Source organism: Halichoerus grypus, chromosome 6 (genome assembly GCF_964656455.1).
Source record: "Halichoerus grypus chromosome 6, mHalGry1.hap1.1, whole genome shotgun sequence".
Classification (NCBI taxonomy): domain Eukaryota; kingdom Metazoa; phylum Chordata; class Mammalia; order Carnivora; family Phocidae; genus Halichoerus; species Halichoerus grypus.
The window spans coordinates 70,091,434-70,109,380 of record NC_135717.1 but is presented as its reverse complement, the minus strand read 5'-3'; the positions used below and the strand labels follow the sequence as shown (position 1 = coordinate 70,109,380).

The following is a 17,947-nucleotide window of genomic DNA, read 5'->3' as shown; positions in this document are numbered from 1 at the left end:
ATCAAATGCATCATCTCTGTATAATTTAAGACCTTTTTTCATTATATGTGGCAAAAAATCTCATGGAATCTAAGAAACAGCTGAACAGATAGGGATACAGCTCAGCTCAGAAACAACTGGACTGGAGCGCCTGGGTGGCTCAGTCGTTAAGCGTCTGCCTTAGGCTCAGGTCATGATCTCAGGGTCCTGGGATCGAGCCTGGCATCGGGCTCCCTGCTCGGCAGGAAGCCTGCTCTCCCTCTTCACTCCCCCTGCTTGTGTTCCCTCTCTTGCTGTGTCTCTCTCTGTCAGATAAATAAATAAATAAAATCTTAAAAAAAAACAAACAAAAAAACAAACAAACAAAACTGGATCTAGGACCTGGAAATCTTGATGATTTCTCTCTCCAGATTATATCTCTACTTTCCTCTGTATGTATCTTTTTTCCCTTGTTACAGACTAACTTCTGCTTCTCAGTCTACCTGGTGAAAAACAATGAAGATTTCCATGTTCTTATTACAGTCACACTGAATGAGACTGGCTTGATTCTCTTTGGGTTCTAAATTCAAAATTCCAAGGGAGAAAGTCCTTGGTCAAGGTGTCCACCCATAAATCCATCAACTCTGGCCTCAGGTACAGAGTTATAATGTATGCAGCTTGAAGTTGTCCCATAGCTCACTGATGCTCTGGTCATTTTGTTTTCAACACTTTTTCTCTGATTGCTTCATTTTAGTTTCTATTGCTATGTATTCAACTTAACTACTCCTTTCTTCTGTTGTGTCTAATCTGCTATCAATCCCATCCAATATATTTTTCACCATAGATGTATTTTTCATGTCTAAAAGTTCAGTTTTTTCTTAATACCTTCCATTTCTCTACTTAACATGCTCAATCTTTCCTTTAGATTCTTGTACTTATGGAATAAAGTTATAATAACTGCTTTAATATCTTTGTCTACTAATTCTATCTTTGTATATTTTGATATCTGCATCATTTCTGGGTTTGTTTCTATTGATTGATTTCTTTCCCTCATTATTCATTGCATTTTCCTGCTTGTTTGCATGCCTGGTCCTTTTTCACTGGATGCCAGAAATTGTGATTTTTACCTTCTTAGGTGCAATTTTTTTTATCTCTATAAATATTTCCTTGAGCTTTATTCTGGGAAGCGGTTAATTCACTTGGAAATAGTTTGATGTTTTCAAAGCTTCTTCCAGGCTTTGTTAGGCAGGATGAGCAGCCTTTATTTCAGAGCTAATTTAGCCACACTACTTGAGGCAATGCTCTTGAATACTCTCCCTAATGCCCTGTAAAGTACAAGGCTTTTCATTCAAGGGTTATTCCCTCTGCTCCGATAGGGAGTTAAGTAGTTTCTCCATACTCAGGTGCTGATCAGTACTCAGCTGAAGACTCTTGGGGGCCTTCCGTAGGTCTTCAGAGCTTTCTCCCTGCACAATACTCCTCTCCCTGCTACTCTGCCTGAGAAGTCAAGATGCCAGAACCTCCCCGGACACCCGCGGCCCACACAGATTCCCACTCTCTCTTTCTCTCTTTTTTTTTAAAGATTTTATTTATTTATTTTGACAGAGAGAGACACAGCGAGAAAGGGAACACAAGCAGGGGGAGTGGGGGAGGGAGAAGCAGGCTCCCCGCTGAGCAGGGAGCCTGATGTGGGGCTCGATCCCAGGACCCCGGGATCATGACCTGAGCCGAAGGCAGACACTTAACGACTGAGCCACTCAGGCGCCCCCAGATTCCCACTCTCTTAATCGCACACCAGAAACTCCCTCCCAGGCAGTAAGCTAGGACAATCACAGGGCTCACCTCATTTATTTTCCCAATCTCAGGGATCACTGTCCTCTGTTCGCTGATATGCAGTGCCTGAGAACAGTTGTTTTCTATATTCTTCCTGTTTTTAAAGTTGTTTCAGATGCCAGGAAGGTAAATCCAGTTCCTTCTCAATCCATCTTGGTCAGAAGTGGAAATCCAATTCAGTCTTTTAGAACTATTAGCAGTTTTTCAGAACCCTGGGCTCTTTCGTGTCCAGCATCCCTCTTCTGTGCTCCACGGCATCGTAAGCATCCCATACAGGTTGGTTCCCCTCACAAAACTCTACGTCCTGTGTCCGCAGATCAGAACTTACTCACCTTTGTGTCTTTTAACTTAGCATAGCTGGAACATAGCATGTGCTCAACATATGCCTGCAAAAAGAAAGAAAACATTGTATACAATGGCACCAAAACAGAGAACAATCGTCACTATTTATTTCAGAGAATTTATAAGCTATTACCTGAAAAATGGGCTATAATTTAAACATAGCTATATTTGGAAGTTCTGATGTTACATTTCTTTGAATCAAGTATGTCATTAGCAAACTTGTCAGCCATTAGACAGATGCTTCTCAACAAAAGCAGTTTGGGGCGAAGTGCGTCTATTTGTAGTCTTTCTTTGAGGAGGGCTGGGGATTGTTTGGCACGTATCTGTGCATTTGGTTTGGTTGCATATATTGAGCATGAAATCTTTTCAGTATGTCATAGATTCTGAAAAAGCGCTTGTGTATTTACAGCTCATGCTGAGCAGAGTGCAATCACGGGCTGCCAAACATACAGTTTCGTGATCGGCTTCTCATGTAGTGAGAGCCTTCTCTGACTCCAAACTCCAAACAGAGTCACACCACAATCTCTAGCTGTGCATTATAGCCTTTGTTAAGTTCCATGGCCTGCTCAGTGCAAATATATGTAAAATTTTACATTAGATTTGTCAAGAGTTGGATCTCTGAGATTCTGTGATAGACCCTTCCTGGGCCATACGTGTTCTCTTTTGCTAAAATGTGACATCTCTCCCCACTCCACCCCAGATCTCTGGAGCATTCTGAGCCTAAACCTACAGGAGGCCTCAGTGCTTTCTTTTTTTGACCTGAAATGTTAACTTTATAAAAAAAATTGACAAATAGGGCCAGTAGTATCTGTAAATGAAACAAATTATTTGTGTATGAGCAAATAAATAATAAATATCCCCTATAATCATGCCAGTCAGGATGCACTATATATCACATACTATACACATTGTATGCATATATATATTATATATTCTATATCTTATATTGTAGCTACTACTTCATAAATGGTAATCTGCTTTCCATCCCCCCATATCTTTTCAAGTCAATGAATATCTTTTTTAATTCCCCAAAGCAGTAAACTTTAAAATAAAATCTTTTACAAACATTACTTCTTGGTACATTCTCTCTCCTGCTCTCTTTCTTTCTGGAGTAACTGCATTTTAATAAAAAAAACTCTTAAGGGCAGGATGCCCAACATAAAGGTACTCCTCTCAAGTGCTGGAGTTTCAGGCATGATGGCAATAGATATTTTGAGTGTTTTTAAGTTCCTGGACTCATTTCATTCATGCATAAGGCTAACTCTGCCATATTATGAATAACAATAACAGTGTCACTAAATAAAAAAGCAGGACTAGAAGAGACCATTTTAAAAATTCCAAATGTAATGCCCCACTATGTCCTAAGAGACAGCTGCTTTTAGTAACAGCAAGGATATTTGTGAAACTTTACTACCTAAAGGAAAAAAGAAAAATCAGTGGCTTGACATTTCCAACATTTTCCGGCAACCTACTCAAGCCAACAACGAGCCGTTTAATTGATTTAGTTCAATTTTACATTTGTATCTTGAGGCAGTCTACAGCCAATTTTCTTCCCTCTTTTTGGGGAAAATATCAATCTCTGAAATAGTGTAATTTGGGCAGATAAAAACATCAATGTTCAGATATTGGGGAGGATATACTCCATTCCATGATGGCAGGAATGATGTCCACCTCTAGTATCTACCATGGTACCTGGCAAGGAACAGGTGCTAAGTACATATTTATAGAATCTTTTCAAGTGTCCGTGTGTTTGTAAACAATTATAATCGAATGACAAAGATTCAATATTTGCATTTGAAAACAAAGTATCATCTAAAAATTTCTTATCCCTGTATTTTAGAATGACATCGATATACATACATACTACACACACACCCATCAGGGTTTCTAATCTTGATACTATTAACATTCTTTGTTGTGGGGGCTGTCTTGTGCACTGTAGGATATTTAGCTGTGTCTTTGGCCCCAACCCACTAAATGTCAGTAGCACCTCACTCTCCACCAAGTTGTGACAGTCAAAAATGTCTCCAAACATTGCCTAATATCCCCTGGATGGGGAGATCGCCTTCAGTTGAGAATGACTCTCTTTCTCACTCTCTCTCTCTCTCTCTCTCTCTCTCTGTCACACACACACACACACACACACACCGCACACATACACACACACCCATACATACACGAAGTTAGGATTTTTCAGAAGTAATTACAAGGACTCTTTAAAAGGACAGATCATTCAAATGACATATTACTAGTAACACATCAGTTCAAAGGAAAGATTATCAGGGCTTTTGACTGGCTCAGTTGGTAGAGCATGCTACTCTTGATCTCAGGGTCATGAGTTTCATCCACATGTTGGGTGTAGAGCTTACTTTAAAATAAATAAGTAAATAAATAAATAATTGAAAAAGAAAAATAAATAAGTAAATAAATGAGCAGCTTTTAAAAAAATAAATGAGCACACACAAATTAAAAGAAAAGGAAAGATTACTTTAAGAAGTAGGAATATTTACCTCAATTTGCAGAAAAATGGCTAGTTATCTTGACAATATTAACTGAGTCCTGAAAAAGAAAAAGACACGTACTGTGTAAAAAAACAACCCCTTTGAAGTAGTCAGGCAGTAATTTTATGCATCCAGTTATTTATGTACTTGAACTTTAAGAAAAATGTCATCTGAAATCAAATAGGCACCAATATCTTAGTGATTCAGCTAGATTACATTTAAATTCCCCTCAAATTCAGATTATTTCCTAATTAATGACATTCTTGTTTTCTTCACTATGTAAAAGTTAATCTCAATGATCTGTGCATTGATTATCCTGGTTCTGCCAATGACTTGTTGTATGATCTTGGGCAAAGAGTTTATACACATAGGGCCTCAGTTCCTTCATCTGCAAAATAGAGATAATACTAATATCTACTCCTACATGTGTTGTCACACCTGAAAAACTAACCACAAGTACATAGAACAATGATTGACACTCAGAGAATGCCCAGTGAATGTTAACAATATTAACATCTACCAATTGTAACCAGTTTTTCATACCATACGACCCATTCTTCTTCTTCCTTGCCAGCACATTATTCTTGGTGAATCTGTTTCACTAACTTATACTAAGCAAAGTAAATTAATTTCAAGATTAGCTTACATAAAGTATAATTGGATATATACAGTTGTCTCACTATTCTTTATACTTATATTCTTTTCTTTAATATAAATAAAAAACTAAGAATTCACGAGAACAGGGGCACCTGGCTGGCTCAGCGGGTAGGGCATGTGACTCTTGATCTGGGGGTCATGAGCTCAAGTCCTATGTTGGGCATAGAGTTCACTTTAAAAATAAAAGAATTCCTAGGGCGCCTGGGTGACTCAGTCGTTAAGCGTCTGCCTTCGGCTCAGGTCATGGTCCCAGGGTCCTGGGATCGAGTCCCACATCGGGCTCCCTGCTCGGCGGGAAGCCTGCTTCTCCCTCTCCCACTCCCCCTGCTTGTGTTCCCTCTCTTGCTGTGTCTCTCTCTGTCAAATAAATAAATAAAATTTAAAAAAAATAAAAAAATAAAAATAAGAGAATTCTTGAGGAAAGAACAATAGTGGCTTTCACAGATTCTCAATTTCCTTCTCCCCAAGTTAAAAAGCAATTTTTAAATTCACTTTTTCAGGTAATATTTTTTTTCTGTGTGAATCAAAACAATAACAATAAAAAGTATAATTGACCCATGAATAACATGGGTTTGAACTGCCAAAGTCCAATTATATGTGGATTTTAAAAATAAATATAGTACAGTACTGTAAATATATTTCCTTTTATGCTTTTTTTTTTTTTAAAGGTTTCATTTATTTATTTGACAGAGAAATAGACAGAAGAGCACAAGCAGAGGGAGAGGGAGAAGCAGGCTCTGCACTGAGCAGGGAGCCCAATGCGGGACTTGATCCCAGGATCCTGAGATCATGACCTGAGCCGAAGGCAGACGCTTAACCATCTGAGCCACCCAGGCGCCCCACCTCTTATGCTTTTCTTAACAACATTCTTTTCTCTAGACTACTTTATTGTAAGAATATAATATATAACACATATAACATATAAAATATGTGCTAATTGATTTTCTATGTTATCAATAAGGCTTCTGGTCAATGGTAGGCAATTAGTAGTTAAGTTCTGGGGGAGTCAGGAGTTTTGACTGTGCAGAGGGTTGGCACCCCTAACCCCCACGTTGTTCAGGGGTCAACTAACTGTACTTACATAGCATTTATCCTCTGCCAGGTACTTCCCCCAGCATAAAATTTAATCCTCAACCCTATAAGAAAGGTATTTTACTATTCTCATTTTACAGATGAGGAAGCTGTGGCAGGAAAGATTACATGACCTGCTCAAGAACATTCAGCTACGAAGTGGTAGAGCTTGGATAAGAGTCTAGGAATTCTGGGGCATGTGGGTGGCTCAGGTTGTTAAACGTCCAACTTTGATTTTTGGCTCAGGTCATGATCTTGGGGCTGTGGAATTGAGCCCCCACATCAGGCTCCCTGCTCTGTGGGGTGTCTTCTTAAGATTCTCTCTCTCCTTGTCTCTCTGCCCTCCTCCCGCTCATGTTCGTTCTCTCTCTCAAATAAATAAATAAATCTAAAAAAAAAAAGAGTCTAGAAAGTCTGAGTCTGTGCTCACAAGTTTGTAGGACTGTAAAACAACAGCAGCAACAAATATAGACATAAAATAAAAGCTCTGTTCCTTTGGATTTTTCTTTATGTATCTTCTCAAAATAATGATTTCTCATTGTCATTGTGAAGCTGAATGACAATATCCCAATTCAATCACTTATCTGCAATTGAAATTTAAGTAAATTAAGTAAGTTAAGTAAATTTCCAGTTGCAGCAAAGTGAGCAAAATTAGCTCTTAGTCCAAAAAAAGCACATTGTATTATACTTAAAAATAAAGCTCTAGAGGGTGGGACATCGGTAAGATGGCAAAATAGGAAGCCCCAGCCCTTTGTCCCCCACAGAGACAGCAACTTAACAATATACAGATCAAATTGCTTCTGTCAGACCTCCAGAAAACTAAGAGGCTGCAGCACCTAGGCTAATACAAAGCCAAGAGAGCCACACTGAAGTGCGTAGGAAAGTTTGTTGCATTTTGCCTGCCCTAGCTTCTTCCCCACCCACCCCACCCATCCCACAGCATGGTGCAATCGGGAGAAAATTCCCAATGCCTACTCCTTCCTTCAGGAAGGAAAGAGAAGATTGGAACATATGTCTAAAGATTTTATAGGGCTTGTTGAGGGAATATTCTGTTTCACTTGACTAAGTGCTGATGCGAACTAGTGGCATAGTTGCTTCCCAGATTGGAAGCCACTGAGAAGAAAGGCGAGCATCAGGTTGTCGCAGCATTACGGAGACTGCAATACCTCAGGAAAATACCAGCAAGAGAAAGAGATTATAGGCTCATGAAAAGAAATAGGAACAAGATTTCTTTTTTTTTTTTTTTTTAAGATTTTATTTATTTGAGAGAGAGAAAAAGAGAGAGAGAGAACAAGCACAAGCAGGAGGAGGAGCAGAGGGAGAGGGAGAAGCAGATCCCCTGCGGAGCAGGGAGCCCGATGCGGGGCTCCATCCCAGGACCCTGAGATCATGACCTGAGCCAAAGGTGGACGCCCAACCGAGCCACCCAGGCACCCCGGAACTAGACTTCTTAACTGGGCAATCACATGCACAAACTCAAAGAAGACATATCTCCAGAGAAATTTTGAGAGGTCCCTGAACCAGCTGGGCTGATTGGTCGTGGTCTTCCCTTACACGAAGGCAGTCTATAAAGACTGGGAGAGGTGACTGTTTTTCAAATGCCAAAATCTCAACAAAAGATCACAAGGTATACAAAGAAATAGGGAAACATGATCCAATCCAAAGACCAAAATAAATCTCCAGAAATTGATCCTAAATAACCAGAGATTAATGCTATACCTGACAAAGAATTCAAAATAACTATCTTAAAGATGCTTAATAAGGTAAAAGAGAACACAGACAACCAACAAAATCAGGAAAATGATGCATAAACAAAATGAGAATATCAATAAAAAGATAGAAACTATAAGGAAGAACCCAAATAGAAATTCTTAAACTGAAAAATACAATAACTGGATTGAAAAATTCACTAGAGAGGTTTAACAGCAGACTTCATAAAAGCCGAAGGAAGAATCTGTGAACTTGAAGATACTGAAATTATTGAGTGAAAAGAGAAAAAAGAAAAAAAAAAAATGAAGAAAAGTAAAGATAGCCTAAGGGTGGCACCAATAAGCAGACTAATATATGCATTATTGGAGACCTGGAAGGAAAAGAGAGAGAGAGAAAGGGTCAGAAAGTTTTTCTCAAGAAAAAATAACCAGAAATTTCTCTAGTTGAGGAAAAAAATGAACATGCAAATTAAAGAAGTTCAAACAATTTCGACTAAGAAAAACCCAAGGATACTTATACTGAGGAATATTATAATAAAACTGCCCAAAGTCCATAGTAGGAGGATCCTAGGCTCATCTCATCCCTCGAACACAACTAGATAACTATCAGATCATTTGGAATACTCAAGAAATCAACATGAGGACTGACAGAACAAACTGTACAACTAGAAGAAGAAAGGGGGTCCACATCAAGGAAGGTAGGAAGTGCAGAGATGTGATTTAGGGAAGAGACAGATTGCAGATGTTGTGGAGGGATGGGAGCTGTGGTTGAGGAGAAAGCAAGAGAGTGGAGTGCACAGGGATATGCACAAGGAGAATACTTCCTTAAAGTTATTGACTGGGAAAACAAGAAGGGATGATGATTTTCGGGAGTTTTTGCAACTCGCAGGGCTCAAAAACTAGAGTTTTAAAGGTTGACGGTCTTGGCTGGACTAGAGCCCTGAGGGCACTGCCCTACTCCTGGAGAGAAGGCAGGCAGGTAACCCAGGGGACAGACTACATGATCTGAGGAACGCCTGGGGCACATGAGTGGGAGATTGTTCTCTCTCCTTGGAGCACATCTGTGAGAAGTGGTATTCACAGAGAAGCCTCTCTGGGGACAAAACAGCTGGTGGGTGCCATTTTCCTCCCCTGCCTCTCAGCATAAACATGGAACCACCTTCAGTAAACAGCACAGCACTGACACAGGCTGCCTAAGCTGCTTACACTGGGTCCCACTCCCTTGTGCTCTACTGGTACTGCTGGTCAAGTGTACCTCAGTCCCAGCACAGCGGGCCCCTTCCCCAGAAGACCAGCAGAAATCCCCTGACTAGGGCACCTGGGTGACTCAGTTGGTTAAGCAACTGCCTTTGGCTCAGGTTATGATCCTGGAGTCCCTGGATCGAGTCCCACATCGGGCTCCCTGCTTGGCAGGGAGTCTGCTTCTCCCTCTGACCTTCCCCCTTCTCATGTGCTCTCTCTCATTCTCTCTCTCTCAAATAAATGAATAAAATCTTTAAAAAAAATCATTAAAAAAAAAAAGAAATGCCCTGACCACACCACGTCTCCCAACCCGAAAGTCTGGCAAGGATTTGGTTCTAGTGGAAGTAGCATCAGGTCTCATTTAACAAGCACACCAGAGGAAACCTAGTTAAAACTCACCACATTCTGGCTAAGGACCAAACACTGCTCACTGCAGGCAAGGAGAGCCTCTGCAGATGACTGACCTGAAGGATAGAACAGTCAAAACACAACAGCAAAGTGCACACAGCACACACCAGAGACACTCCTGGAAGTGCCAGGCCCTGGACACTATATGACCTCTTCTTCATAAAGTCATTACTTTCAGGAGCAGGAAACATAATGGGCTTTTATAACACAGAGATGAAGACAGAGACTTTAGACAAAATGCCAAGACAAAGTAATTCCTCCCAAATGAAAGAACAAGAGAAAGTCATGTCCAGAGAGCTAATCAAAACAGATATAGGTAATATGCCTGATGGAGAATTTAAAGCAACAATCATAAGGATACTCGCTGGGCCTGAGAAAAGAATGGAAGACTTCAGGGAGGTCCTTACTGCAGAGATAAAAGAGATAAAAACAATTAGTCATAAATGAAAAATACAATAACTGAGATTCAAAAAAGACTGGACGCAATGAGCACCAGGATGGAAAAAGCAGAGGAATGAATTAGTGGTATAGAAGATAGAATAATGGAAAATAATGAAACTCAACCAAAGAAAGAATTATGGAACACAAAAATAGACTTAGGGAACTCAGTGACTCCATCAAACACAAAAACATTCATATGATAGGAGTCCCAGAAGAAAAAGAGAAAAAAGGGGGCAGAAAATTTATTTGAGGAAATCATAGCTGAAAACTTCCCTAATCTGGGGAAGGAAAAAGACATACAGATCCAGCAGGCACAGAGAACTCCCATCAAAATCAACAAAAGCAGGCCAAGACATATTGTAATTAAATTTGCAAAATATAGTAATAAAGAAAAATCCTAAAAGAAGCAGGACAAAAGAAGTCCCTAACTTACAAGGGAAGACCCCTAAGGCTATTTGTAGATCTCTCCACAGAAACTTGGCAAGCCAGAAGAGAGTGGCATGATATATTCAAAGTGCTGAATGGGAAAAATCTGCAGCTCAGAATTCTCTATCCAACAAGGCTATCATTCAGAGTAGAAGGAGAGATAAAGAGTTTCTCAGACAAAAACTAAAGGAGTTCATGACCACTAAACCAGACCTGCAAGAAATATTAGAGGTGACTCTTTCAGTGGAAAAGAAAGACCAAAAGTGACAAAGACGAGAAAGGAACAGAGAAAATATCCAGGAACAACAACAAAACAGGTAATAAAATGGCACTAAATACATACATATCAATAATTACTCTGAATGTAAATGGACTAAGCACTCTAATCAAAAGTTATAGGGTGTCAGAATGGATAAAAAAATAAGACCCATCTATATGCTTGCAAGACACTCAATTTAGACCCAGATTGAAAGTGAGAGGATGGAGAAATATTTATCATGCAAATGGAAGTCAAAAGAAGGCCAGAGTAGCAATACTTATATCAGACAAACTAGATTTTAAACCAAAGACTGTAACAAGAGACAAGAAGGGCACTGTATATAACAAATGGGACTATCCAACAAGAAGATCTATCAATCGTAAATATTATGCCCCCAATTAGGGAGCACCCAAATATATAAAACAATTAATAAAAAACATAAAGGAACTAATTGATAATAATACAATAATAGTAGGGGACTTTAACACCCCACTTACATTAATGGACAGATCATTTAAGCAGAAAATCAAAAAGGAAATAATGCATGACATTGCATGACACACTGGACCAGATGGACTTAACAGATATATTCAGAACATTCCATCCTAAAGCAGCAGCACACACATTCTTTTTAAGTCCACAGGGAACATTCTCCAGAACAGATTACATACTAGGTCACAAATCAGGCCTCAACAAGTACAAAAAGACTGAGATCATACCATGTGTATTTTCTGACAACAATGCTATGGAATTTGAAGTCAACCACAAGAAAAAATTTGGAAAGACCACAAATACATGGAGATTAAACAATGTGCTACTGGACAATGAATGGGTCAACCAGGAAATCAAAGAAGAAATTTAAAAAAATACATGGAAACAAACGAAAATGAAATCACAATGGTACAAAACCTTTGGGATGCAACAAAAGTGGTCCTAAGAGGGAGTATATAGCAATACAGGCCTACTTCAAGAAGCAAGAAAAATCTCAAATAAACAACCTAACCTTACACCTAAAGGAGTTAGAAAAAGAACAACAAACAAAGCCTAAAGCCAGCAGAAGAAGGGAAATAATAAAGATTAGAGCAGAAATAAATGTTATAGAAACAACAACAACAACAACAACAACAAAATCCCAGTAGAACAGATCAATGAAATCAGGAGCTGGTTCTTTGAAAAAAATAATAAAATTGATAAGCCCATAGCCAGACTTATCAAAAAGAAAAGAGAAAGGACCCAAATAAATAAAACCACAAATGAGAGAGGAGAAATAACAGCCAACACCACAGAAATACAAATGATTGTAAGAGAATATTAAGAAAAATTATATACCAATAAATTGGACAACCTGGAAGAAATGGATAAATTCCTAGAAACATATGAACTACCAAAACTGAAACAGGAAAAAATAGAAAACTTGAACAGATTGATAATCAGCAAAGAAATTGAATTAGTAATCAAAAATCTCCCAACAAACAAAAGTCCAAGGCCAGATGGCTTCACAGGGGAATTCTGCCAAACATTTAAAGAAGAGTTAATACCTATTCTTCTCAAACTATTCCAGAAAATAGAAGAGGAAGGAAAACGTCCAAATTCATTCTATGAGCCTGCATTACCTTGATACCAAAACCAGATAAAGACTCCACTAAAAAAGAGAACTACAGGCCAATATCCCCGATGAACATAGATGCAAAAATTCTCAATAAAATACTAGAAAATTGAATCCAATAGTACATTAAAACAATCATTCACCACAATCAAATGGGATTTATTCCTGGGCTGCAAGGGTGGTTCAATATTCCCAAAACAATCCACCAAAACACCACATTAATAAAAGAAAGGATAAGAAACACATGATCCTTTCAATAAATGCAGAAAAAGCATTTGACAAAGTACAACATCAGTCCATGATAAAAACCTTCAACAAAGTAGGGTTAGAGGGAACATACCTCAACATAATAAAGGTCATATATGAAAAACCCACATCTAACATCATCCTTAATGGGGAAAAACTGAGCTTTTCCTCTACAGTCAGGAATCAAGACAAGGATGTACATTCTCACTTTAATTCTACATAGTACTGGAAGTCCTAGCCACAGCAATCAGACAACACAAAGAAATAAAAGGCATCCAAACTGGCAAGGAAGAAGTCAAACTTTCACTTTTGCGGATGACATGATACTCTATGTAGAAAACCCAAAAGACTCCACCAAAAAATTACTAGAACTGATACATGAATTCAGTAAAGTCACAGGATACAAAATCAATGTATGGAAGTCTGTTGCAGTCCTATACACCAAAAATGAAGGAGCAGAGACAGAAAACAAGGAATCGATCCCATTTATGATTACACCAAAAACCATAAGATACCTAGGAATAAACCCAACCAAAGAGATGAAAGATCTGTACTCCGAAAACTATAAAACCCTGATGAAAGAAATTGAAGATGACACAAAGAAATGGAAAAACATTCCATGCTCATGGATTGGAAGAGCAAATATTGTTAACATGTCTATACCACCCAAAGCAGTCTACACATTTAATGCCAACAGTATTTTTCACAGAGCTACAACAAAAAATCCTAAAATTTGTATTTAACCACAAAAGACCCCAAATATCCAAAGCAATCTTGAAAAAGAAAAGCAAAGCTGGAGGAATCACAATGCTGGACTTCAAGTTATATTATAAAGCTGTAGTGATCATGAGAGTATGGCACTGGCACAAAAACAGACACATAGATCAATAGAACAGAATAGAAAACCCAGAAATGTAACCACAACTATCTGGTCAACTAATTGACGAAGTAGGAAAGAATATCCCATGGGAAAAAGACAGTCTTTTCAATAAGTGGTATGGATAAAACTGGACAACAACATACAAAAGAATGAAACTGGACCACTTTCTTACAACATACACAAAAATAAAATAAAATGAAAATGGATGAAACACCTAAATGTGAGACTTGAAACCATTAAAATCCTAGAGGAGAAAACATCAGTAACCTCTTTGACATTGACCATACCAACTTCTTATTAGATATGTCTCCTGAGGCAAGGGAAACAAAAGCGAAAAAAAAAAAAAAAAAGCAACTATTGGGACTTCATCAAAATAAAAAGCTTCTCTACAGAAAGGAAACAATCAACAAAACTAAAAGGCAACCTACAGAATGGGGGAAGATATCTGCAAATGACAAATTTGATAAAGGGTTAGTATCCAAAATATATAAAGAACTTATAAAGCTCAACACCCAAAAATCAAATAATGCAATTAAAAAATGGGCAGAAGACATGAATAGACATTTTTCCAAAGAAGACATACAGATGGCCAACGGACACATGAAAAGATGCTCAACATCACTCATCATCAGGGAAACACAAATCAAAACTACAATGAGATATCACTCACATCTGTCAGAATGGCTGAAATTAACAACTCAGGAAACAACAGATGTTGGCCAGGATGCAGAGAAAGGGGAACCCTCTTATATTGTTGGTGGGAATGCAAACTGGTGCAGCCACTCTGGAAAACAGTACGGAGTTTCCTCAAAAAGTTAAAAATAGAACTACTCTACAACCCAGCAATTGCACTACTGGGTATTTACCTAAAGGATAAAAAAATACTGCCTTAAAGGGATACATGCACCCCAATGTTTATAGCAGCATAATCAATGATAGCCAAATTATGGAAAGAGCCCAAATGTCTATCGACTGATGAATTTTTTTTCTTTCACTATGAAAATGCTTTAATGGTGGCGTCTGTATAGCACGTGACGTCAAGACAGGAAGGAGAGCAAGTGCACACAGAGAACAGGTTGTGAGTGAATAAAGAGTTCACACAGCTTCCACGTGCTTTACCAGGTAACAGCTCTAGGCCACCCTCCTCAGCCTCCTCCTCAAACTCGCCCTCCTCCTTGGCCATGGTGTCCTGATACTGCTGGTACTTGGACACCAGGTCGTTCATGTTGCTCTCCGCCTTGGTGGACTCTATCTTGTCCATGCTGCCGCCCGTGTACCAGTGCAGGAAGGCCTTGTGCCTGAACATGGCGGTGAACTGCTCTGAGATGCACTTGAACAGCTTCTGGATGCCCGTGCTGTTGCCGATGAAGGTGGCAGACATTTTTAGTCCCTGGGATGGGATGTCACATAAAAAAGAATGAAATCTTACCATTTGCAACAACGTGGATGGAGCTAGAAAGTATTATGCTAAGCGACATAAGTCAGTCAGAGAAACACAAATACCTGTCATATGTGGAATTTAAGAAACAAAACAAAGGAACATAGAGGGGGAAAAAAGAAAGGAAAACCAAGAAACAGACTATTAAGTCTAGAGGACAATGATGGTTACCAGAGGGGAGGGAGGCAGGGGGATGGGTTAAATAGGTGATGGGGATAAAGGAGTGCACTTATGATGAGCACTGGGTGCTGTATGGAAGTGCTGAATCACTATATTATATAACTGAAACTAATATTACACTGTGTGTTAACTAACTGGAATTTAATAAAGACTTGGAAGAAAAAAAAAGTAAGGATCACTGATTGTCTTCTGTTAGATTCCTCTACAGTGTTAGCAGTATTATATGTTATGCTTTTTATTTTTTTAATAAATATTATTAAAACTGTCAAAAGTCACAAGAGAGAATCCTGAAATTAGCAAGAGAAAAATGATTTGTCACATGTAAGGGAGCTTCTTTAAGATTAACAATGGAGTAGAGGGGCGCCTGGGTGGCTCAGTCGGTTTGGCGCCTGACTCTTGATTTCAGCTCAGGTCATGATGTCAAGGTTGTGAGATTGAGCCCTGTGTTGGGCTGTGCACTCAGCGGGGAGTCTGATTGAGATTCTCTTTCTCTCACCCTCCCTCTGCCCCTTCCTCCCCCCCGCCCCCACTTTCTTTCTCTCTCTGTCTTTCTCAAATAAATAAATAAATCTTAAAAAAAAAAAGACAGAGATTGTTGAAGTGGATCAAAAAGCAAGACCCAACTATATGTTGTCTGCAAGAAACCCACTTTATTTATTTATTTAAAAATTTTATTTATTTATTTGAGAGAGAGAGAAAGCACGAGCAGGGAGAGGGGCAGAGGGAGAAGCAGGCTCCCCACTGAGCAGAGAGCCTGATGTGGGACTCGATCCCAGGACTCTGGGATCATGACCTGAGCCAAAGGCAGATGCTTAACTGACTGAGCCACCCAGGTGCCCCGAGAAACCCACTTTAAATATAAAGACACATATAGATTAAAAGGAAAGGGATGACCATATGATTTCAGTCATATCTGGAATTTTTTTTAAAGATTTTATTTATTTATTTGACAGAGAGAGACACAGCGAGGGAGGGAACACAAGCAGGGGGAGTGGGAGAGGGAGAAGCAGGCTTCCCGCCGAGCAGGGAGCCCAATGCAGGGCTCATTCCCAGGACCTCAGGACCTCGACCTGAGCTGAAGGCAGACACTTAATGACTGAGCCACCCAGGCACCCCATATGTGGAATTTAAGAAACAACACAGATAGGAGAAAAGAGAAAGAGAGAGAGGCAAACCATAAAACAGATTCTTAACTACAGAGAACAAACTGAGCGTTCCTGGAGGGTAGGTGGGCAGGTGGATGGACTAAATGCGTGATGGTTATTAAAGAGGGCACTTGTTGTGATGAGCACTGGGTATTATATGTAAGTGATGAATCACTAAATTCTATTCCTGAAACTAGTATTACACTATATGTTAACTAACTAAATTTAAATAAAAACTTGAAACAAAAAAAAAAGAGGAAAGGTAAGGAGAAAAATATGCTATGCTAACACTAATCAAAAGATAGCAGGAATAACAATATTGATTTCAGACAGAGTAGACTTCAGAGCAAGCTAAGTTATCAGGCATAAAGAAGACCATTACATAATGATAAAGAGATCCATACTTAAACAAGACATACATAAATATCCTTAACACGTACATGCCTACCAATAAAGTATCAAAATAAGTGAGACAAAAACGGATAGAAGCACAAAGAGAAACAGATAAATCCACTATTATTGTTGGAGATTCTAGCACCCCTCCATCAGAAGTGAACAGATTTATTTCTCACAGTTCTGGAAGATGTGAAGTCCAACATCAAGGTGCCAACAGATTTGATTCTTGGTAGGAGCTATTTTCTCAGCTTGCAGATGGCAGCTTTCCCAGCTGCCTTCTTGGCTGCCTTCTGGCTGTATCCTCGTATGCAGAAAGGTCTGATTTTCTGTTTCTTCTTATAGGGCACCAATCTCATCATGAGGCTCCAAACTCATGATCTCATCTAAACCTAATTACCTCCCCCAAAACCCACCTCCTAATGCTACTACACTGGCAATTAGAACTTTAACATATGAATTTGGGTGGGATAATTCAATCCATAACGGAAGTCTCAACATTGTCAGGCTGTTTGTTCTTCCCAACTTGATCCATAGATTCAATGCAGTCCCAACCAAAGTCCCAGAAAATTACTTTGTGAAAATTGACAAAGTGATTATAAAGTTTATAAGGAGAAGCAAAAAAACGAATAGCTAACTCAATATTGAAAGAGAAGAACAAAGGACTGACACTTCAAGACTTACTATGAAGCTGTAGTATCTAGATGGTATAGTACTGGTGAAAGAATAGACAAATAGATCAGTGGAACAGAATGGAGAGCCCAGAGATGGACTCGCATAAATATAGGTAACTAATCTTTGACTAAGGAGCAAAGGTAATGCAATGGACAAAAAACAGTCTTTTCAAGAATTGGAGCTGAAAAACTGGATATCTGCATGCAAATAAAAGAATCTAGACAGGCCTCACACCCTTCACAGAAACTAACTATGATCCAATATGGATCATGGAACTAAATGCCAAATTCAGAACTATCAAACTCCTGGAAGGTAACATAGAAAATCTAGATGATCTTTAGTATGGCAGTGACTTTTCAAATACAACAGCAAAAACACAATCCATGAAAGAAACAATTGACTTCACTAGCATTAAAAAACTTCTGCTCTTTGTAACACAATGTCAAGAGAATGAGAAAAGGAGAGACAGACTGGGAAAAGATATTTGCAAAAGGCATATCTGATCAAGTACTATTATCCAAAATAAACAAAGAACTT

At 38.9% G+C, this 17,947-nt stretch overlaps 1 long non-coding RNA gene across 1 annotated transcript in view; it reads right to left on the bottom strand.

The window, feature by feature from the left end:
* Positions 1–1,790: 1,790 nt before the first annotated feature.
* Positions 1,791–17,947, bottom strand: part of LOC118540455 (uncharacterized) — a 35,429-nt gene continuing 19,272 nt past the window's right edge. Inside the window, exons 2-3 of the long non-coding RNA XR_013449040.1 lie at positions 4,644–4,692; positions 1,791–2,177 (exon numbers count right to left, since the gene is read on the bottom strand). This is a non-coding gene — a long non-coding RNA (uncharacterized LOC118540455). The remainder of the gene's footprint in view (positions 2,178–4,643; positions 4,693–17,947) is intronic.